Raw genomic sequence first — 24,433 nt, 5'->3', positions numbered from 1 at the left:
CCACAGAAACTCACGGTTTGGCCTGTAGGTAAAATGTACAATGTATTTTCTGATTTGTGCACAAAAGCTTTTTTTTTTTAACATAACAATGTTTAATGTCACTGTTTGTTTAAAAGAACATGGTCACATTTGTAAAAAAAAATGTTAAATTAGAAAATAAATAACATTTTGGTTCATGATTTTTCCTACACCTGTGCTGAAAATAAGAAATAAAAATGTCGGTATATAAGTCACTCAAATACAGGTAAGTATGAATGGCTCGGTTTGAGTTTGTTACGGTTGACCCTGCACAATTCGACCTCTGATGTTTTTGTTGAACAATTTTGCCGTCACTCCTCCCATAGGACGACGTATTTCACAACTTCCTGTGTTACACAAACTCAGTGATGACCAATTTTGCCTTCACCCCTCCCACAGGGTGACGGATTTCACAACTTTCTAGATGAACAACAATGTTGCCTTCACCCCTCCCATAGGGTGACGGATGTCACAACTTTCTGTGTACACAAACTGATGACGTATTTCACAACAAAATGGCGCTGCCCATGGTCAACCTCGAAACTAGTTCCGGTTCCGGAATGTCACCGCTCACACTAGGCAAATGCCTCCGCATAACCCAGACCTCTGGGTCTGGGAATAACTCTCTCTCTCTCTCTCACATACACCCCGAATGCCCCCCATAACACACATAACTCTCTCTCTCACATACACCCCGAATGCCCCCCCATAACACACATAACTCTCTCTCTCTCTCTCACACATACACCCCGAATGCCCCCCATAACACACATAACTCTCTCTCTCACATACACCCCGAATGCCCCCCATAACACACATAACTCTCTCTCTCTCTCTCTCACATACACCCCGAATGCCCCTCATAACACACATAACTCCCTCTTATTCATGCATCTCATGTTCTCACACTAATCCATCAGTGGTTCAGTAAATCTAGTTATTTCGCCACACAGATTGCATTATGAGAATTGTATTATGTGGCCTCGTATGATCAAATCAGTCCCTGAATACCCACAAAACGGTCAAAGCAAGTTCCTCCGTTTAATCTTGATGAGTGCGGAGGGGTCGAAACGAACCCACAAAAGGACAGAGAGACTCGAAGACGGCCGGGCGTAGGCGGAGTGCCTGGCTTGCCAGTAAATGTAGATATACATATTTGTGTGTATGAATGTTTGTTGTGTCACTGTGGCATAGCCTTTTAAAATATAAATATAACAAGACGTGCGTACTGTATATACTGGTTCTTATTTTCTCTCTGTATAAAGCTGGATCAACTTTGTTAACCTTTGGTTTTATAAAGTGGACCTGAAATTTGTATCTCTTTAAAAAGCATTCTTTTTCGAAATAAACGTTTTCTTTTAAACAAAGAACAAACCCTACCCCAAAAGCGCTTTTGAAGACAATATATACAGAAACGAAGAAACGAACCGAAATCTTTTAATAAACTTTTATCACCACTCTTACCCGCTCCGACATCCTCCCCCCCTCGCTCCTTCCCTCCCGCCCCCCCCCCCCCCCCCCTAACACATTACCTATATTCATGTCCCTAATAGATACTAGTATCTGTGAGGACGTAAAGGACCCCAATAGTACATATAGTACAAGAAGTAAAGAAGTTGAAGGGAGTGCGATGTTAACAGCTATCGTGTTTTCATGCAGGGTCCGATATTACTTGTTTGAGTCAAAATATCGGACCCTAAACAAGTCGCGTGAAGCAATATAAAAACATTTAGTCAAGCTGTCAGCATCAAAGGAAAACATTAACACCAAAAAACTGTCATTGCAGAGACTACTTATATTAAGATAGTCTCGACTAACCGACACCCAAAGACCGAGACGGGTCACGCTCGTCTAGATCTCCGCCCGGCAGTACTTACTTAACCTATTTTCTGTCATTCTGAGCACATTTTTAGAGTAAACATGGAATATGTATATGTTTTTGAATTCAGGAAAAACGGAGGAATATGATGCAATCCTTTTAAAATCTGTTTGTGAAAATTCGACCCTCGTCTCGATTCCCCGTCCATGTTAAAACATTTAGTCAAAACTTGACTAAATGTAAAGAACGACAGCGTTTAGATTGCTTTTCCAACCTAGGTATAGGATTATTCACTTGCAAAATGTAAGTTTTTAATTCGATACGGTCGTTTTCTGACGAAAGTAGACGACGTTCCTTCGCGCATGTTTGCTGCGCATACACACTTCTGCCCTCTCTCGCGGCTCAACACAACTTCAAGTCGGAGGTTTTTCGCCTGTAAAAAAAAAAGAATAATAATACGAATGAGGAAGAGCGAAAAACTTCGTCTATTTGTGTGTTTTTCCTCCACTTTGACTGACCGAATAACGGTGGAAAGGTCGTCTCTTCGAGTTTAACCAGATCCATATGTAGTTTTATTGTTGTAAATGTATTCTATGTTGTGCAATTTTCGTAGTAATAGGGACCGACAGCAAAAATAGTGTTTTGTGAGAATATCCAATCTCAACCCCCGAATCCCCCAACGTGTCTCATAATAGCAATATAGTGGTATTACAAGGAGCAGAAGAAAGAGGTCTTATTGTTGTTGTTTGTATTGTTGTTGGTAACAAGCAGTAGTAGTGCTGCTATTGATTCATTGGGTGGTGTTTGATTGGGCTGGACGTAGAAAGTAGCAGCAGTAGTGATGGCAGTGGTGGCGGAGGTGGCAATGGGGGCTTTTATTCGAAACACTCCCCTTTTTTTGTATCTAGTTCAGTTGTTTTCGTTCAGGATCAGGCAATTCAGACGATGAGGCTTGGAGAAAAAGAAAGGAAGCTAGGGTAAATGTTTTTAAAATGAACAGGGAAGTAAAAGTAGAACCGTCATCGAATTGTGTCTGTGCTTGGCCTCTTGAAAACAAAATTTAAAAGAAGAGAAAAAGAGAGAATGGCATTTACGTAAAAATGGGACACAGCCGCGCTATCGAAGATCGGATAATCGAATTAGGCCAGCTCTCACAGGAGAACCAGTTACTTCCCTCTGATTACTTGATTTCTCAAAGTACGAACCCCTGAGTGATTGTGCATCAAACATTAAAAAAATAGTTAAACTAAAAAAAGAAAGTACAATGAAATGATTGAATTGAGAAAAAAAAGAGAGCTCTACTTCCATTATGCACTGATCCCATCGGCCATTTTGATCAGCTGTAGAGTCCCACGCGAGTTAGTCTGAACCATGGTGTCGCTTTTAGCGTCATTGCATGGCACAACTGCTCAGCAATGCAAACAGGTTCAAGGTTTGTGGAATCCAAGGCGAGTGATTCGACAAAATGGTGCAGTCGGTGGCAGCGCGTCAGTGCAATTACAAGGAACACTGGGCCTTGCAATGCAATTTTCGTAATACCTTTGACCCCAATTTATTCTGCGGTCTTTGTTGTATTTTTCTTTTTTGTAATGGCCATTTCGTCTCAATTTCCACGAAGCGGGGTTAAGGGGCGGTGTAAAGGAGTGGTGTGTGTGTGTGTGTGTGTGTGTGTGTGTGTGTGTGTGTGTGTGTGTGTGTGTGTGTGTGTGTGTTTGTGTGTGTGTGTGTGTGTGTGCGCGCACGCGCGCCTGTGTTCCTGCGTGTGTGCGAGTGCACGTGCGAACGTGTAATTAATAAAAGTACGATGCACTCATTACGTCCTACAGACACACTTTTAATTCTTGGATAAACAAAAGTAGTATAGCTTCAAGACCATGAAAGCTCAACACTCCCCAAAGCTGCAGCCTCACCGAATCCGCCGCTCCAGGATCCCTTAAAAGAGAAGACAAAGAAAAAGAAAACAGGCAGAATCACGACATTTCAACACAAGATCAGGTCTGAATGCAAACCGATCGACATTCAATCCGCCTTGGAACCTCTGCGAACACAACATAGCTGAAAAACACCGCACGCGTGGCAATACCAGCAGTAATCTGGGATGGAAAACTAGGAATTCGTGGCTTAGCAACTGGACTTTCTTTCTAATGGCAATATCATGTGTCTGTTTATTTTCAATTTTTGACAGCAGAATTTCCAGCTTGTGCGCTCCCATGAGTGCGTGTCTGGATTTTGCAGACACATATCGATATAGAGTGACAGAAAGAAAGACGGAGGGGACAGAGATGTAGACAGACAGGCAGACGGACAAAAATGCCAGGGAAGACCCCCATAGATATACACACACATGCGCAGGTACACACACACACACACACGCCGCTGACGCACGCACACAGCTTGACTCAACATGTGCGTAATTAACGCTTTGTAAACAAAGCGGTGAATCTGTTCTTTTCACAAAGATAAACAGTTACCAATCATATTGACGTAATCATACATTTATTCCATTATTACGGAGATGAAGCGGGTAACAGTTACAAATGCCGACGGTGATAACGAGGCAGCTAAACGAGTAAGAGGGCTCACATTTGCTGACTGTTGTCATAGGTCAGAAACCAGGTGTTATTTATTACCTTGGTTCTTTACCTGTTCCTACACTCCTCCTCTTTTTGATCATCCTTCCTGTGCTACTGACAAGTGTATGTTGTTACAGAGGCATGTTAGAGTTCTGATGCAGGATATCTCTTGTCTTGGTGGCTGGCTGGCTGTGTGTGCAATATTGATAACAACTTGTCTTGGTCAACCCACATAGAGCAACTTAGAAAAGTGGTGTCAAAGAAAGTTTATCCTACATACGTGAGAGAGACACCCGTGAGATAATAATCGTTCAAATCACACGTGTGTATATCATGTAAATGAGGTCATGTCAAGCAAGTCTGGCAGGGACCTGTTTTTCCACTGCTTATGATGCCAAAGTCACCCAGACAAACGTCATTATAGAAACAAAAATTGCGCTCGCTAATTACCCTCGATGAATTTTTAGAACTAACACGTCACGCCACACTTTCAGAGTGACGTTTCTTTGCTTTGACGTAATAGATTGCACGAGGCTTTAGAAGAGACCGAGGTTCCAAAACAAGCGTCTTCAATTTAGCTGCATCGACTGCAGGACATTTTCAGTAAAATACACGTAAGTACAGTATGTAGGATAAACAGAATACTACATGGCTTGCTGTGTCGTACCAGATTTACACTCGTTGCTTTTTAAAATAGTGAACAGCTCGCTTTCGCTCGCAGTTCAATATTTAAAAAAACAACTCGTGTAAATCTGGTTTGACACAGCAAGCCATGTAGTATTCTCTATGTATCTCTTATCTAGAATTAAACACTTCCTGAACTGCCACACCAGAAAGTTATTCTTCATTGCTCATATTCAATCTGTTATTGATTACGCATCCACGCTATGGGACTCAGCAAGTGAAAATTCCTTAAAACCACTTAGCAGATTACATAAAAGAGCGCTAAAAGTAGTATTACTAAAGCACACTACCCTCACAGAGTTAGGCTACATACATTTAGGGATCTTACCTCTAAAGTCAAGACTGCTTTTTAACAAAGGAATCTTTATGCATAAAATTAAATCCGAAACTCTACCCAAAACCATTTGTTCAAAGTTCTCTTTGAAGAATTCACACCACCTTATGAAATTTAACACTCCTCTTCCCAGGATAGACTTATTTAAGTCTAGTCTAGTTTATTGTGTAAAAAAATTCCATCTCACACGGCATAAATAAATCCCTGCGCCTTGAATATGTGCGCGATATAAATGGCATAAAAAAATTTAAAAAATAAAAATAAAAAATCCCTGCGCTTAGAACTGTACCCACGGAATACGCGCGATATAAGCCTCATATATTGATTTATTCAGGTGGCCGTCTCTGGAACGCTCTTCCGAATGCCTTACGGGCAGCTACCAGCACAGATTCTTTCAAAAACAAATATATATCCCATTTAACGAAAATAGTATATTCTTGATTGTTATGTCCTTTGGGACACAGTCACTCACTTTTGATTTATTGTTTTGTTCACGAAATTATGATGTTCTGCATAATATCCATTGTCTTGCAGAGTTGATGTACAATTGCATAGTATTCTGACTCTAATTGACTTGCAAATTTTTGCTTTGCACCTTGTCATGAACATTTATAAACTACAATGTTTCCTTTCGTCCGATCACTATTGTGTCACGTGCACTCTTGACTTCGCAAAAAACCCCTCGCCTAGAGTGTACAGGGAAGTTCGTAGACTGGCGTCAATGGACGTCGAGGCCTTTAAGGCCGACTTTCTTGCCGACTTGCCCTCACTGCCGTCCGCCGAACAGCTCTTTCGTGTTTTGCGTGCCATTCTGGACACACACGCCCCTTCTATTCGTCGTTTGGTCTCTAATCGTCCCCCCTCCCCGTGGTATAGCGGTGTGGGACCTGAACTACAAGACGCCAAGCGGGAGAGGAGGAGGGCGGAGCGTCAGTGGCACGCCACAGGTCTAACCGTGCACCGGCAAGTATTTCAGGCGGCCAGAAACGGGGTCATCGCCATCGTCTAAGTCTGCATTCTTCTCATCCAAAATACTCGCATGCACCTCAGTCAAACAGCTGTTTAGTGTCACCAATGACATCTTAGGCAAGGTGACTTGTTCCCCTCTTCCCACTATGTTCTCTGTACATGAGCTTCCCCAGAAGTTCGCTGACTTTTTCACTGCGAAGATCGCGCTTATTCGCGAGAAGCTTGATTCTGCCGTTGTCCCGCCTTCACCGGTTGCCGATAGGATGTATTGTGGTCCAGCCCTGCAGCGTTTTGAGCCTGTCACCAGCGAGTTTGTAAAAAAGGTGTGTTTAGGCGCTAGTCCGAAAACGTGCGAGCTTGACCCCATTCCGTCCTCTCTGCTGTGTGATTGTATTGATGACCTTCTTCCATACCTCACTCACGTCATCAACGACTCTCTGACTTCCGGCTCATTCCCAGATGAATTCAAACCTGCAATAGTTAGGCCCCTCATCAAAAAACCTTCACTTGACAAGAATTCCTTGAAAAACTTTAGGCCCGTTTCGAACTTGTCATTCCTTTCAAAAATCACTGAAAAAATTGTCCTTTCACAACTTCTCACTCACCTAGAGCAAAACCACCTTCTCAACACCCATCAGTCTGCATACAGGAAAAACCATAGTACTGAGACAGCACTTCTGAAGATTGTAAACGACATCCTTCTTAGCTTTGACGAAAATCAGGTCTCCATTCTAACACTACTGGACTTGTCTAGCGCATTCGATACGATAGACCACGAAATTCTGCTCCACAGGCTTCAGCACTCCTTTGGTGTTCATGATCTGGTCCTGTCCTGGGTTCGTTCGTACCTTACTAACCGGACGCAGACCGTTTGTGTCAACGGCATCAAATCTCAACCTTCAGCTCTCCAATACGGTGTCCCGCAAGGGTCCGTGCTTGGCCCCATACTTTTCGTTCTATATGCCTCCCCTGTGTCTGATGTTATCAGTCGCCATGCGTTGTCGCACGAGAGTTTCGCTGATGATACACAGCTTCATCAGTCTGCCCCCCTTGCTGAAGTTGACGATCTGGTATCTCGGACACAGGATTGCATTGCGGACCTCAGTGATTGGATGTCTTTAAACAAACTCCAGTTAAATAGTGACAAAACCGAAGTTATGCTGGCCTGTCCCAAGAAATTTCTCAATCACCCTTCTCTTCCTGCCTCTCTCACTGTCAGCGAACTACCTATTTCTTTCTCTTCGTCTGTCCGCAGCCTTGGCGTCACTCTCGATCCAACTCTCTCTTTCCAAAAACACATCTCTAACATCTGCAAGTCCGCCTATCTAGAGCTGCGCAAGATTAGTTCAGTCCGTCACTACCTCACCGCTGATGCAACCAAAACGTTAGTGTGTTCTTTAGTCCTCTCAAAGATAGATTATTGCAATTCTCTTCTGGCCGGTCTCCCTAAGTACCTTTTAGATAGACTTCAAAGGATCCAAAATAACGCTGCCCGCCTGGTCTTCAAATCTTCCAAGTATGAACACGCCACACCCCTTCTTCACTCTCTACACTGGCTGCCAATCACTAAAAGGATCGAATACAAACTCTCCTCTCTTTCTTTTGCCGTCGTTTCTGGTTCTGCCCCAGAATACTTGTCAGAACTCCTCAATCTCTACACCCCCTCTCGTCAGCTTCGCTCCGCCGCCGACACTCGACTCTTCCGACTCCCCACAGTGCAAACAAAAACATGTGGCGAGAGGTCCTTCGCCTATCAAGCCCCTGTGACCTGGAATAGATTACCACTGCCTCTCAGACACACAGATTCTCTCACTACATTCAAGACAAATCTCAAAACACACCTCTTTCAGCGCAAGTGATTTCCCCCCCCCCCCCCCCCAGCATTTCCCCACCCACCCCATCCCGCCCCACCTCACCCCCTACCTAGCGCCTAAAATAACGTGTATATATATTTTCTGCGCTTTGTGTCAGCACTGTGTGTGTGTGTGTAAATAGTACCGTTGACACGTTTTTATATAGAAGCCTACTGTGGTTCTTGTGCTTAGGCTGTGTATTGGACTGTCATTGTATGCCTGCATTATTAGTTGTCAGTAATTATTACATGTGCTGATTGTTCTCTTTGCCTGCGCGCGTATAGTATGTTGGTTATGTTTGGTCATAGTATGTTTGTTTATGTTTGGTCGTTATCTTGCCTGTGCGTGTATTGTATGTTTGGTCGCTTTCTTTGCCTGTGCATGTATAGTTTGTTGGTTATGTTTGGTCGGTTTCTTTGCCTGTGCGTGTATAGTATGCTTGGTCGATGTATGTATTGTAAAGCGCTAAGAGTAGATATTTTTCTAGAATAGCGCTATAAAAGTTTGCATTATTATTATTATAATGCGCTTATGTACATAAACTTATACTGTTTCACTAATTATGTATGTATGTAGAAGTAGTTATTATAGTAGATTTAGTCCCTCTTTAGGGCGAGGGCCAGATGCAAAAAAGTATACCAATGCTTATTCTGTTACCCTCGTAAAATAAAGAATTGTCATTGTCATTGATTGTGTGTGTGTGTGTGTGTGTGTGTGTGTGTGTGTGTGTGTGTGTGTGTGTGTGTGTGTGTGTGTGTGTGTGTGTGTATGCTTGTGTGTGTCTGTCTGTGTGTGTGTGTTTGTTTGTGTGTGTGTGTGTGTGTCTGCCTACCTACCTACATTCATGCACCTGCGCCGCTTGTCTGTCTGTCCGCCAACGCGTCTGTGTATCTGTTTGTCGTGGCACAAATATAGTCTCTGCCCGGCTGATTGTCTGCCTGCCTGTCAATGTTGCATCTTAGTGGCTTCAAACGGCTGGAGGAATCAATCTGGAAAGAAACATTATTCGTACATAAACGGTCGATAAGTCTCTCTCTCTCTCTCTCTCTCTCTCTCTCTCTCTCTCTCTCTCTCTCTCTCTCTCTCTCTCTCTCTCTCTCTCTCTCTCTCTCTCTCTCTCTCTCTCTCTGTTTTTCTCTCTTTCTCTCTCTCTCACTCTCTCTCTCAAGGCCCAAATTCGTCTAGGGAACAGATCAAGTGAGTTTGACAAGGCAATACACGCGCAACCGGAACAAGAAATACATACAAAGCCTCCCGTTTCCCCTCCTTTCTCTGGCACGGAAACGCGACAAAGGCTCCTCACTAATGTGCTATCATTACTTCAAGATGCAGCCGACAGAAGTATCCTAAACGCTTGTCTTCAGAATGGTAAAGATCACTAACAATATCCCCCACAGCAAATGTCGAAAAGAAGTCACAGAGTTTCTGCCACATCCTATAAGACACAAGTCAGACAAGCAGACAGCCTATCTGCGCCGCGTAGAACATGCTGAAGTAGTGGAGAATGCAAAGCATGAACATCTGCCAACATTATTTCAAGATGCAGGAGACGAACAAGTTCGAAAAGGTAGCTACAATATATGCCAGAGGTCGTCAAATCCCCTAGCAAACCAGAACAGCATCGCGTTTTACTGACTCACTATGAATAAATTAATGTAAGATGCCGTTCAGTGAATTCAGTGATCACGGTGCTCCTTCTGTCTTTCTCTCTTCGTGTATATTTCCTCATGGTCAAAAAAAAACAACCGACAAAATGTCGCATCACGCCAGGGATATTCCGGCAGCAGGGATGCAGAAAATTCAAATTTCTGTCTTCGACATTCGAAGACGCAGGTGTTGGAGGAAAGGCAATAAGAAAGAGGGCCCCAAAGGGGGGGGTATCATCACGATCACGGGAAGGGAAATTTTAGCTTTCACGATCACAGTTACCTTGATTTTTGTTTTCACGATCACGAATACCTTGACGAATAGAGGATCATAGAGTGATACAGCTTTGAAAAATGTACGTTGAAAATAAAATGCTTTGCAATAATGCCCATCACGATCACGAAAACAAATGACGATCACGATCACGAGACTTGATTTTTTTGTCATCACGGATCACGGGCAAAGTCCCATCACGATCACAGAAATGGAAATTTCGGCAATCACGGTCACAGAAAGGTCAAAAAACGCCAATCACGATCACGATTTTAAACCCTTTGGGGCCCTCAAGAAACGTTTCCCTTTCTTCTTTCTTCAACGACGTATGGCCACTTTTACAATTACAGCATGAAACCACTCAGCATATGGACACAAGGAACTTAGTCGATGAACATGATATCGACAGGGGGGCCGACTAATGGTTTAAATGTGAAATGTGTGTATAATAATGGGTGTGGGACTGAAATGAAGTTAGGTAGTAGTTAACATTTGTTTTGAATAATTATTGGTATTTTGACAATGTGGGTAGCATGGAAATGTAAGCATTTGAATGTAAGTCTTAGGTACCATTGTACCCAGGAAGAGAGACGAGAGATAGGAGTAGGTTGCAATAGCTTTTGTGGTCTTTGAGTTTTGTTTTTGGAAAGACATTGTTGCAGAAAAAGAAGACAATTACAGTGATGCAATATTTATTGTGAAAACCAACGATTGTACAAAGAACATGTGAGGCAACATTATGTCTATGGTGTGAAGAAAATTAGTTATGATTTATATTATTATTATTTAGACTTGAGACTGAATAGCAAAAGGCGAAGTGTATGTTTTGTGGTGTGAATTGAAACAAAATGAAAAGTGTAAATATCTGGGAAATTGTGGTTTAAAGACTTCGTTATTTCTTGATTGTTATTTACTATTATATTGAAGCGAATAGCAAAACGCTGTATTTGAAATTAGCATGTGATTTATACAATTATTTTTTTTAAATTCTATAAGGACGGATAACTCCTATATGGTTTAGGCAAATGAGGCTAATTAGTATGGAAGAAACACTCATTTTTTTCCCTTGGGGCATTCAAGGCAAAAAACAACCACATACATCTGATTTATAATTTAGTGAGACATAAAAAGCTGTATGATAATTTTGTAGTGATTGAAAAAAAAGGATACGTTTGAGATTGTTGGCAGGGGTGAGCAAAAGTGTGACCGACTCAGCGCACAGATGATCGAAGATATTGCTTCGTAGTCTATTAGTGTTGTGACGAGCGTTGGCTAATGGTAACGAGTACATATGTGTGTAGTTGTGGTGTGTGTGTGTTTGCGCGTTGGTTTGGATTATGGATTATGGATTATCTGTAAAACAGATGTGACAGTAATAATGAAGTTCACATCAGTGAGGTTAGTTTGAAATGGAACACACGCACGTTTTTGAAAAAACAATATGAAATTTTGAACCATGAGATCTTCATTAAATAATAAACTGAACATCAGCAAAACATCAAAGCAATTATTAATAAGGTTTGAAAAGCTTGACTTACTATGTTAAATAGTGGATTGAAGGCTGAAAACGCCATTTGCAAATTACATCTGAGATGGGGAGGGCGGGTGGAGGGAGTGCTGAAAGTGTGGATGAGAATTTTTTTTTTTAAATGCTGAGAGACAACAGGGAGGATAAAGGCTACCCTTTTTGTAGCGTTCATGAATTAATTCCTATTGTTTACATGTGCCAATTACACATTAACATGCTTCCATTTGAAACTTCGAGGTCTTCATCGGGGATTGACGCCCGACCAAAGGTATTAAATTGAAGCCCGACGGAGCGAATTCGACGGAGGGCTTCAATTAGACTTTGGGAGGGCGTCAATCCACGATGAAGACCGAGAAGTTTCAAATGGAAGCGTGTTAATGTTATTGTAATTCAATCTGGCGACGATCTCTTTCCTGCTTTCATGCGATGGTAAACAGACAGAATTGGTTCTGTTCTGTTCACACACTACTTTCAGTCCACCTACCTGCAAGGGTCAAGTCCCAAGAAATATGTCTCTGTATTCCTATCGTATCACTCTCCTCCTGTTTTGTTTTCTTTCACATACATTTTCTCATCTTTTTTGACGGGTTTCTGGACAGCAAACTCAAAACAAATTCTTTTCATCACTAAAGCGATCTTTGGAATTGACTGACGTAGTCCAAAAGAATTCATGCATCAACTTACGTCACGTATTCGACGTCATCACTTCGCATACATTATGGTCTCGGTATTTCGTTGGTACTTCATATTTCCTACTTGTAAAATGACCCTCAAAGCTAACTGAGACTAGTTGAGGTTGTATCAATGCGCCTCGCCAGCAGGATCGACAGTTAGTCACCTGTAATTTTTAATGAGTTGGGGCATTCTGACCAATCACAGGATCTGTTTCATTAAAACGCAAACTTGATTGAATTACAATAATGTTATAAAACTGTACCTAAGGGGATATAATAACGATTGGCTGTAACACAGAAAAAATTATTTCAGTATTGCAATGCAAAGTGGTTTTGATAGTGTCGAATGTAAACAGAACAGTCTCAAAGTGAAAGTGGATGTTTTGCAGTTTCCTGTTGCAACCAGAGACTATTTCTTAAGTAGGCAGCCTCCTTTATAAATGGAAGGGTGCTGGTTCTGTGCGACGCTTAGTTTTCGAGATAGGTGTGACTGACGAAGAACAGGACGTCACATTCCAAATAAGCACGACTATGTTGCAGACTGTGGAAGCCGCTGAGATTGCATTTCTTCGGGAGGTTTCCGCAAAAATAGATATTACACGATTTGCGCGAAACAGTTGAGAAGCAGACGATCTCTGAGATCTCTGTTCGTCTCGTGATAACGTTATTTTGTATGATAACGATTCACTTGCAAACTAAAGTTTACAATTTGGTGTGTCAATGGTAAATGTAAATAGAAATGTGTAATACAGACAAGAAATGTTAAGTCCTTTGTACTGGAAACTTGCATTCTCCCAGTAAGGTCATTATTGTACTACGTTGCAAGCCCCTGGAGCAATTTTTTTATTAGTGCTTTTGTGAACAAGAAACAATTGACAAGTGGCTCTATCCCCTCCCTTTCCCTGTCGCGATATAACCTTCGTGGTTGAAAACGACGTTAACAGGGATCGCGCTAGCTTTTTAAAAAACGCGTAAGTCATACGCAACGAAACGAAAAAAACGCGTCACGGACCAATATTTTTGCGTACTACGAAAACACGTACAGACACAAACAAAACACGCACGAAAGACTTAAAGACACTCCTTACCTAAATACGGCGAGTTTTCCTGTCGAACTCCGCGCACGCCTGTCGAATAACACCCCTGCTGTCTCCAACCTTCGGGCCTTGCGAGTTTGTTTCCCGCTCTAATACGACTAGACACACTTTCCGCCTTTTGGAAGCGCGAGATGGGAGAGCAGCTAATGTCTGTTTCATTATCCGACAAGATATTATCTGGTAATACCCTCGTTACGTTCGTTTGCGATACTTCGATGCAAAAAGAAACGGACTTTAGTTTTGACGCGCAGATTTCATGTGTGTCGTCACTTCTCGAGCCCTATAGTCAGTTTCAGGATCGGGTGATTATTAAGTCAGAGCAAAAGCGCTGCGTGAAGACAAGAAAAAGTTACAATATTTTTGCGTATGGCTTACGCGGCGCGGCGAAAAAAACGCGTCAGCGACTTTTAAAATGCGTCAAATACGCAAAAATCGTGCGTAAACGCGATCCCTGTAAACACCAAATAAAGAAAGAAAGAAAGAAAGAATTTGGGGGGGGGGGGTCACCCTGTAGCTTGCGAGGATACTCCAACAAGAAATTTCAAGATCGACCGTCCGCGGAAAGGAACAAATACAAACAAAAAGAAAGTCTTTAACAGCAGTAAAATGCCTTCGGCAATTGTTTTTAGCCACCTAGCTAGCACTCTTCCATCAAAAGGCCATTTTTATGGGACACTTGAGGGAAATGAGTTAACTTGACACGCCTGCACTTCAAGAGATGGAGTCGTTAAGGGAGAGCTAGAGAGACTGAGAGAGAGAGAGAGAGAGAGAGAGAGAGAGAGAGAGAGTGTGTGTGTGTGTGTGTAGAGCGATTCAGAGAAAACTACTGGACCGATCTTCATGAAACTTGACATGAGAGATCCTGAGTATGGTATCTTCAGATTTTTTTCCATTTTTGTTATAAATGTCTTTGATGACGTCATATCCGGCTTTTCGTGAAAGTTGAGGCTCTCATTTTTCAACCAAATTGGTTGAAATTTTGGTCAGGTAATCTTCGACGAAGCCCGGACTTTGGTATTGCATTTCAGCCTGAAAGCTTAAAAATTAGTTAATGAGTTTGCTCATTAAAGTTGTCATTACTTTCTTTCTTTATTTATTTGGTGTTTAACGTCGTTTTCAATCACGAAGGTTATATCGCGACGGGGGAAGGGGGAAGATTGGATAGAGCCACTTGTCAATTGTTTCTTGTTCACAAAAGCACTAATCAAAAATTTGCTCCAGGGGATTGCAACGTAGTACAATTATTATATTACCTTACTGGGAGAATGCAAGTTTCCAGTACAAAGGACTTAACATTTCTTACATACTGCTTGACTAAAATCTTTACAAAAATTGACTATACTATTCTATACAAGAAACACTTAACAAGGGTAAAAGGAGAAACAGAATCCGTTAGTCGCCTCTTACGACATGCTGGGGAGCATCGGGTAAATTCTTTCTCGTCCCAACCAATATGGGACTCCCCCTAACCCGCGGGGGGTAGTTTTCATTAAAATCGATTTTTCGCAAACATATTTAAAATTGATTGCATCGTATTCTTCATCACATTCTGAATCTAAAAATATATAAATATGTCATGTTTACTCTTAAAATGTGATCACAATTAACAAAAATAGATTAATTAATCTTACGATTAAAATTTAAGAAACCGATCCAAAAATGATTTCATCTTATTCTTTATCATTTCCTGATTCCAAACACATATAGATATGATAGGTTGTACTCAAAACAAGCTCAGAAAGTTAACAAGAATACAGAAAAGCGCGCTTTCCTGCTTAGCACAATACGCTACCGCGCTAATCTGGCGTGTCAATATCACTACGTTTTGCACGTGGGAGGTGAGCGATTTCCTTCACGCGGGGATTGACGAAGCTGTACTGTCTTGGTGAAAAAAATACAGTGCGTTCAGTTTCATCCCGTGAGTTCGACAGCTTGACTAAATGTAATAATTTCGCCTTACGAGACTTGTTTTTCTCTCCCAGCAATACCCGTGTACGTGTTCACGTAGCACTCTTCCTTTTCCTCTGTACTCCATTAATGTCCTCGCCGTCACGTGACCTCTTCCCATAGCATTGTTGGGACAGGAACAAGGGACGGCACTCTTCATGGCCACTAGGTGTGATAATGGAAAATGATGGAGGGAAAAAAAGAAAAATAAGAAAATGAAGTTAGTGTCGTGCGCTGTGGTTGGTCTGCTGAGGCTGGAGAAGGAACTGTTGGGGAAGGGAAAGTTGGTGGGAAGGGAAAGGCGATGAAAGAGGTAGAGGGTGTCGCAGGATGGAATGAAGAAGTAACTGAATAGAAACCAAAAACTAGTGAATCAATTGTGCCGTTTTGCTCAACTGCCAATTTGGAGTCGTAGAAAGTGTTGTGGGGACGGTTGGGGAGAAGGATTAGACAAGGGGGTGAGCGCTGAAAAAAGGAAAGGAAGCAACTGAATAAAACGTAAAAGTGCATTTTTGCGTCATCGTAACGCGTTACCTATTGGGTTGGATACCTTAGAAGCTGCTGTGGGGATGGGTAGGGTGGAGTTCTGGTTGGTGCTAGGTGAGGGAAGGGGAGGGGCGGAGGGCTGTCCTATCGATGATGGTATTTCAGGAAGTGTTCCTGTCTGCTGCGTTTAGCTCTGTCCGTCTTTTTCTGTGTCGGTCAGTCTCACCGACTTTATACACCTGTTCGCATGTTTGCGACAAGCAATTGAATCTAAAAAAATAATGTCAACGTTTAAAACCTGACACGATTTCCTTGTTGGCTTTTATCAACGGATAAAACAGATGGCACCGTAATGGCCTGAATGGCATATAGGCAAACGCGTTTCCAACCATTTTAGTTTCAAACGTGCGAGAGACAGGTGTCGATGGTGTAGGTGTTAGAGCATAGCCGGTGCGGTTTCTCTGGTCCTCGGATTGGTCTCCGATCTGGGCAGGAGAGAAATTACAACTTTCATTGTGTCAGCATATGCGGGATGTACCTGCCGGTACTTCATGTGCACATCAAGCACCAAAGACTGTGGCGCCGTTGAAATATACCTTCGTGCCCGTGCAAACGATTGTATGCGCCACCACGTCACTTTGCAGGATTTTGCCTACTTTCACTCAGACACATAAAACTTTCTTCTTTTTTTTAATCGACAGCCTCTCTGCTTCCTGTGCAAAGTGATATTTGTTTCATGCTGAATTGAGGCAATGTGGAAAACAATTAGGCTCAATTGTAAATCAAAAGATGTCGAAAAACATCAACAACAAAATAACAGAATCCCTGCACATGTTTCATGATGCCTTAACAGTGATGTGTTGTGCCCCAAAAGACATTCTTGTGCTGTGCTCTGTAAGAGGTGTTTTCTTTGTGTTTGATATTATTTTGTTTGGACCTAGCTATTGATGTGTACATTGTTGTTAAACAGTTGTTTGTTGTATGTTTATCAGGGTTTGCTAGTGTGTGATAGGGTTTGTGTCCGTCTGTAGATGTTAGTTTCTTTGTTAGTCCTGTGTTGACAACTCTTCGACAAGCGCTTAGAACTGTACCCACGGAATACGCGCTATATAAGCTTCATGTTGATTGATTGATTGATGGCCTGAATGGCATATAGGCAAACGCGTTTCCAACCATTTTAGTTTGAAACGTGCGAGAGATAGTTATCGTTTCAGCTTTTCAACAGCGATAAATCGCCTAGTAAACGAAAACCCATACGGCTGCCGTCCATGTTCGAGTCGAAAACACCACATCACTCAAGTTATTCTGCATCGACAGGTGTCTGTGATCATACACACAGAGCATCGACGAAAATAATTGCTGTTTCTGCTTTTCGTCAGAAATAAATCGCTAGTGGGAGGAGCACCTTAGCAACTCTTCGTCATCCGTGCTGTTGACAGCGATCTCCAGTCAGTTGGAGAGGAAGTGGAGGTCGGGGAGGAAGGGGGCGGAACGGCCAGGACCCGGTGTAACACGACATTTTTACTCCACGAAAAATTTACTCCGGAGTAAATATTTCGTACGAAATTCTTACTCCGAGTACACTTTTCGTACGAGAAAAGAACTCCCCAAGGCACGAAAAAAATACTCCCTCCACGACATTTTTACTCCCCATTTTGTTTACTTCCAGTAAAAATCTCGTACGCAAAAATGGGATGCGGGCGAAGGGATAATGCCAATAAGTGATCTCGCGCACACGAATGTCGCGCTATCCTCCCTCTACCCCTTCCACCACCAAGACTAACAGGGGACAAGGGAGTAAAAATTTCGTACACCTGGCATGGGAAGTGTTGGGGTGAAGTAATTTATTCGTTATTTATTCGTCAGGGGAGTAACATTTTTGTACGAAATGTTTACTCGGAACTCACCTGTCTTGGGGAGTAATTTTCTCGTGCAATGGGGGAGTGCTTTTTTCGTAAAGGGAGTAACTTTTTCGTACAAAATGTTTACTCCGGAGTAAAAATCTCGTGGGAGTAATTTTCTCGTGTTACACCGGGGGTCACTGATATCGATACGTCTAGCCTTGGGACCGAGCTAACAGACGAGTTTCTGGAACCGGAAATTATGGTATTAAACAGGAGTAGGGGAGGCCATGTTTGCCGCGGGTTGTGTTACAAGAGCTTTCAAGTGCAGATTCATACATCTATCGGCTATGGATTCATCTTCGACCTGAAGTTAACTCCCACACGTTAGCTTAAGGGTTTGCCCGACTTCAGTAACACATGTGTGAGACGATCGAACATGTGTATCCAAGCTCACATGCACTGAGCGGATAACATACGAGCTACGATCTCATTTCTTTTCATGTTGTTCTCCTACTTCCGTTTCCGGTTGGTGTTCTGTTCGGGGTTGGTGTTGGTGGTGGTTTTTGTTGTGTGTGTTTATTTCTGTGTTTAATCATTATGACGCTGACAAGTCGTGACAACCAGGGCCGGACTACCGGGGGGGTTATGGGGGTTGCGCAACCCCCCCCCCCTAGCCTAAACATGTACCTTACTTATTTAATTTTTTTTTTTATTATTGCTTATTTTATGCCGTTTCATGCAAGGAGCGACCATTTTCCTATCTCAGAATATGACCTACCCGTCAGCTTCAGGGGGCTTCGCCCCCTGACCCCCACAACGAGGGGGGGGTGGGTGGGTTCTAGGGTTTCCGGACCCCCCCCCCCAGCCAAAAATAAAAATATTGAATGAGGTATGCATTTCTTTATTTTACATTGCGTTTCAATTTTTGGGGTATTAATCAGTGACAAAATCTGCTGCCTGAAACTGGTAATGATCATCCTCAGAATGCACCAGATTGCACCATTTTGCATCCTTTTTTTCAAAATTTTCCGGGGGGGCATGCCCCCGGACCCCCCCTAGCAAGCTAGGCGCTTCGCGCCGTCGGCTCGGCGCTTCGCGCCTTCACACCCATATCTTCACAATATACTTTTGAAAAAACCCAGTCATAAAATGAACTGATCCGCCCCTGCCGCCAGGGGGGACATCCCCCTGGGCCACCACTGGCAACCCCCCCCCTCCTCTTCGCCTAGTCCGGCCCTGACAACCGTGAAGTTCAAAGGAGGAGAAGGGAGGTCGGGTTGAGAGTGAAGTATAATGGAGTTTATTTCAAGCTCTTTTTTCCCCGGCTATAAGTTGCTATAAGAGGTGTTATCACTAATGTTCAGTTCTGCAGTCTCTTGTCATGTGTTCAATTTGAATGTTAGAGTCAGTAAGTATGAAATTATTACCAGTCATGAAATAAAACAGCTGGGAGAATGCAAGCCTCCAGTACAAAGGACTTAACATTCCCCACACACCGCTTGACTAAAATCTTTACAAACATTGACTATATTCTATACAAGAAACACTTAAAGGCACAGTAAGCCTCCCGTAAACCATCACAGATACGGTCAGGCTTTTACACACAGTACAAACACCCCAAAGTTTTATTTAAACACTCACCGATTGAGAACATCCTAGGTGCCCTCCGTAAAGAGCGAACAATTTTCAAAGAATTTATTTGTGCGTGGTTTATCTTACCCCTGAGCCATCGTGAACCCGTGTGATCCAGTTTCCCTTTTTCACAATGTTGTCGTCAGTTAGTCATTTGAATGCGACTCGATGTGAGCTTATCTACAATAGCACGTTTTTTATGCACGAAACAAACGGCTGTGGTTCACAAGAACTCTAGCGATGGCTTTTGACTGTTGAGAGGAACGGCGATCTGCATAAACCGTCGTCTGCTACGACCCTTGCGTGACCCTGCTTCCGGGCTTTTCTTTTTTCAAACTTTCACAACTTCGAATTGTACTGATCTTGTCTTGATGAAAAAAGAATTCTTTTGTGAGAATGTTTGTGTAACAAGCTGTCAATTTATTATTTAGATTTTAAAAGTTAGGTCTGGCGCAAAAACGCACCACAGTCCAAAAACATTCTGATAATCATCGATCCACGGCTATTGCCAGTTTACATCGATAGAATGAGAACCGAAGGGAAGTAACTCATTTTTGACCTGAGTTCAGGATGGGTCCAAAAAGTGTTCGAGACAATCTGCAAAATTAATTCTTTAAAAATTGCTCGCTCTTTACGCAGGGCACCTAGGATGTTCCCGTTTGGTGAGCGTTCAAATGGAAGGGTGTTTGTACTGTGTGTAAAAGCCTGACAGTATCTGTGATGGTTTACGGGAGGCTTACTGTCCGGGCGTGATTTCCGGTATTGAATATTCATGTAACCAAGTGCGAGGGATTTGCGGTGTAGGGGAAACAACTACGTTACTACTTAGTCAAAAAGGGTTTGCGTTGTTGAGGTTAAAATGTAGATTTGCTGCAAATTATGTTTTGACAACAAAATACGTTTTTGTGTTATTAAGATTTTATTTTGATTGACAGGGTATGAGTTCACAAAGGATTTGTGAGTTGGAAAGTGATTTGAATCACGAGTACTGAAGGATTTAGGTTTTTGGTAGGAGAGTATTTTTGGGTCATGTGATTGGAGACGCGCGCAAAGATGTTCCTTTTCCGCCTGACTGCGAAGTCGAGAAGACATGCTGGCGTAGTATTGAGAAAAGAATCGGGAAAGAAATAGAGATTCTTGGCAGCATCCGGTGATCTAATGTGGTAGATTGTGATGCCAGACGTGGAGGTAATTTTGATTTTATATTTGTATGATCGATGGTGAGATTAAGGATGAAAATTTGTTGGATTTGAAGTGGTGCTTGTTGTGAGAAAAGCCTGTTTGTGGATGGCGCCGGTGCAAATCATATTTTTGATGAAAATTGATGATTAATCACAGGTATATTGGTAAAATAGGATGATATTTTGGGAGAATATTATGTTGGTAGTTATAAGGAATGGTTTTGAAAACGATTGATCAGAAAATTGAACTTTTAGTTGAGTTGTGAAAGACAGTCTATTTATGACGAGGTGACGTCACAGGGTTGATTAAGAGTTGAAGTGGAAGCGTGATGTGACAGCCGAGACTATGTTGTTAAACCGTGTTGTACACAGTATTAGAAGAAAGTGTACTATGATAAAACATAAATTGTGGTAGATTTCCGGGAAAAGTATTAACTTCATAGTGAAGTCAGTCAGTAATCTGAGATGACAACATCTTGGATACGACAGGAAATCAAAATTGTTAATTTAGTCGCTATTGATAGTTCCGTAATAATTGCAGATGGAGGAGGATGCCGCGATTTTCATGTTCGGCCAGAGGTAGCGTGACCGAGAGAAAAGGCATGAGAAGAGGTTCGTACATCCTTTCCTTTGCTTATAGTTGAATTCAGTGAAGAACAAGATGGCATTAATGTGTTATTAATGTAGTGTTAGCTTTGTTAATGAGTTGCATTGAAAGAATTACGACAGACATTGTGAAGAAAATTATGTTCCAACACAGAGAAAGCAGGTAAGAGGTTGTAATACCTTGATGTACATACCCACTGTGAAACAGGCAGTAATGTACCCTGGGTGTGTGTGCTTTTGTGTTTACAGGGAGCAGACGTCGTTTGTAGACTACTCTTTCCTAAGGGGTTTTAGGTGCAGGTTTCAGTTTTAGTTTTCAGTTTAGTTTTAGATTCAGTTTTAGGTTTTTCAGTGTTCATTTTTCGTTTTTCAGTTTTTAGTTTTAGGTTTAGGTTCAGTTTTATATTTTATTTTTTATTTTTTTTATTTTAGATCCAGTTTTATTGTCTTACGGGGTTCTCTCGGTAATCATTATTTGTGACTGTTGTGAACGTCAAGTGTGCTCTCCCCGTATAGTGTAATCCAAACTTTAACCGGAAGTTGTGATGACATTGTCCATGGTAGGGGTGTTTGTAATAGTTGGCATTGTGAAGAGGACAGTGTATTGAATTTTTTGATAAAAGGATGGTTGTGTGATCTGCTAGTATTGGGGTCAGTGAGTGCCCTGTGGATGTATGAGAATGATCTAGCATGGGATTAACCCTTTTGTCGCCTGACAGAGATATTGTACGCTCAGGCTGAAGCCCACCAATCCTCTGAGAACTCGTCTTGTCTGTACGCATGTGTATTAGCTGCCATTATATTAAGAAATAAAGTACAAAGTGACAACATTTATTGTGTGTCGTGGTGGTGAAAGCAGACGCGAGTTTGTGTTGTAATTGTTTTCTACGTGTGTCCTGTTTTGTGGAATTATTTTATCTTTTTAATTAGTTTCAATTGGCCAAGTCTTTCCCGGTTCTTGTCTTATTTTTTCAACGGGGTCTCGAGACACGAGCCCACGGCAGGCCTTGGGTTAGAGCTCCCCCCAAGTAAATATTGGGAGTTCAAAACTAGTTCCAACCACTCTTCTTGTATTTTTATCACATATTTGAGTGAGAGAGTGGAAGTTGATAAGTTCGATCCGTGCAAGTCTCGCAAGAGGACGTAGGAAATCCTCTCCCGGGCATAGTTCGTACGGAGAGAACGGGGCTAACTCAAAAATGTGATTGGCACCTCCTTGTTTATCTTAGATTTTTACTTAGGTCTTATTTGACCCATTGTGACCTTTGTTGGGCATATTTGGGCTGTTATTTGTTCGTGTAAGGTCTTATTCATAACAGCCGTCCAGCACCAAAACGAGGCGCCATTGTTGTAGAGGAACAAGTCCACGAAAATAAATTCTTTGAACATTTCTCACGCTCGACAGAAAGCAGCCAGGATGTTCCCGTTCGGTGAGCGTTCAAATGGAAGTATGCTTGTACTGTATGTAGACGCTCGGGGAGCTCTGTGATGGTTTACGGGAGGCTTACTGTGCCTTTAACAAGGGTAAAAGGAGAAACAGAATCCGTTAGTCGCCTCTTACGACATGCTGGGGAGCATCGGGTAAATTCTTCCCCCTTACCCGCGGGGGGTTCTCGTTGAATACTGCGGTTAATTTTACAAAGCATGTGCCCGTGTATTGGTCTGAATTTCGTGCTGCAAATGGATGAGATGGGGTGCGATGCGATGCTTGTAATACAAGATGATGTGTTTTGAGCGTGTGTCTGTCTCTGTCCCTGTGTGTTTGTCGTTCTGTTTTTTTAGTGTGATACTCCTTTAAAAAATGTGTTTGTTGTTGGTGTTGCTGTTATATCGGAGAAATCGATATCAAGGAAGCGGCACGTTGAAACAAGGGAGATACCTACTTTGGTCTAAATCATCGCTTCGGAAGATTGCTTCCCTTGCATTAGCATTTTCCGTCTCTGTTGCTTCCCAACCTGTGTTAAGTGTAGCACTAGCCTTTTCAAGTTATTTGATTTGATTTGATAGTTGTTGCTTTTTGGGTCCAGCGGACCATATAGGCCTATTCAGGACCCCACAAGTTTACCATCACACATATTTAAATTAAACCAATTTCAAAAAACAAAGTCAGGAACGTTACCCGAAGGGAACACAAAAATTAAGTCAAAACCCTACTTGTCAAGGATCTTTAAAATTCAAATCTTAAAATAAAGGCCAGGCTTTCAAGTTATTCCGCATCCTGCTTTGGCTAAGATGCATCATAACTGTATATGAAATTTGACATATCGTTAATTAGTAAGGTAAGTGGTTTTGATCAAGGTTGCGCTTTGTAAACAGGTCGGGCGCTTTTCCCCTTTTCTTCGGATATTGTCGGATTTTACAGAACAAAAAGCCACTGCTTTTCTAATATGCCTCATACCTAGTGTACATTTTACATTTAGTCAAGTTTTGACTAATTTTTTTAACATAGAAGGGGAATCGAGACGAGGGTCGTGGTGTATGTATGTGTGTGTGTGTACGTACGTGTGTGTGTGGGTAGATCGATTCCGAGGAAACTGCTGGGCCGATTTTCATGAAACTTTACATAAAAATTCTTCCAAATGATATACCCGAACCATTTTTTCATTTTTTGGATAAATGTCTTCGATGACGTCATATCCGTTTTTTTGTGTAATTTGAGGCGGCACTGTCACGCCCTCATTTCAAGTTTTAAACAAATTGGTTGAAATTTTAGTTAAGCTATCTTTGACAAAGGCCGGGCTTTGATATTGCAATTTAGCTTGGAGGCTTACAAATTAATGAATGAGTGTGGTCATTAAAAATCTAAAAATTGTAAAAAAAATTCTTTCTAAAACGATCCAAAAATAATTTGATCTTATTTTTTTATTAATTCTGATTACAAAAACGTATAAATATATGTTATATTTGGATTAAAAACAAGCTCAGAAAATTAAAAATACAAAAATTATGATTAAAATTAAATTTCCGAAATCGATTTAAAAACAATTTCATTTTTATTCCTTGTCGGTTCCTGATTTCAATAACATATACGTTATGCTTGGATTAAAAACAAGCTCAGAAAGTTAAACAGAATAGAGACACAGAAAAGTGTTGTCTCCTGCTCACCGAAACCACTACCGCGCTGTACTGGCTTGTCAATTTCACTGCCTTTTTCCACGAGCAGGGGACTGACGATGCTATACGGTCTTGGTGAAAAAATGCAGTGCGTTCAGTTTCATTCTGTGAGTTCGACAGCTTGACTAAATTTAGTAACTTCGCCTTACGCGAC

This window comes from Littorina saxatilis, linkage group LG12, assembly GCF_037325665.1.
Source record: "Littorina saxatilis isolate snail1 linkage group LG12, US_GU_Lsax_2.0, whole genome shotgun sequence".
Taxonomy (NCBI): domain Eukaryota; kingdom Metazoa; phylum Mollusca; class Gastropoda; order Littorinimorpha; family Littorinidae; genus Littorina; species Littorina saxatilis.
This window is presented reverse-complemented; position numbering follows the sequence as displayed.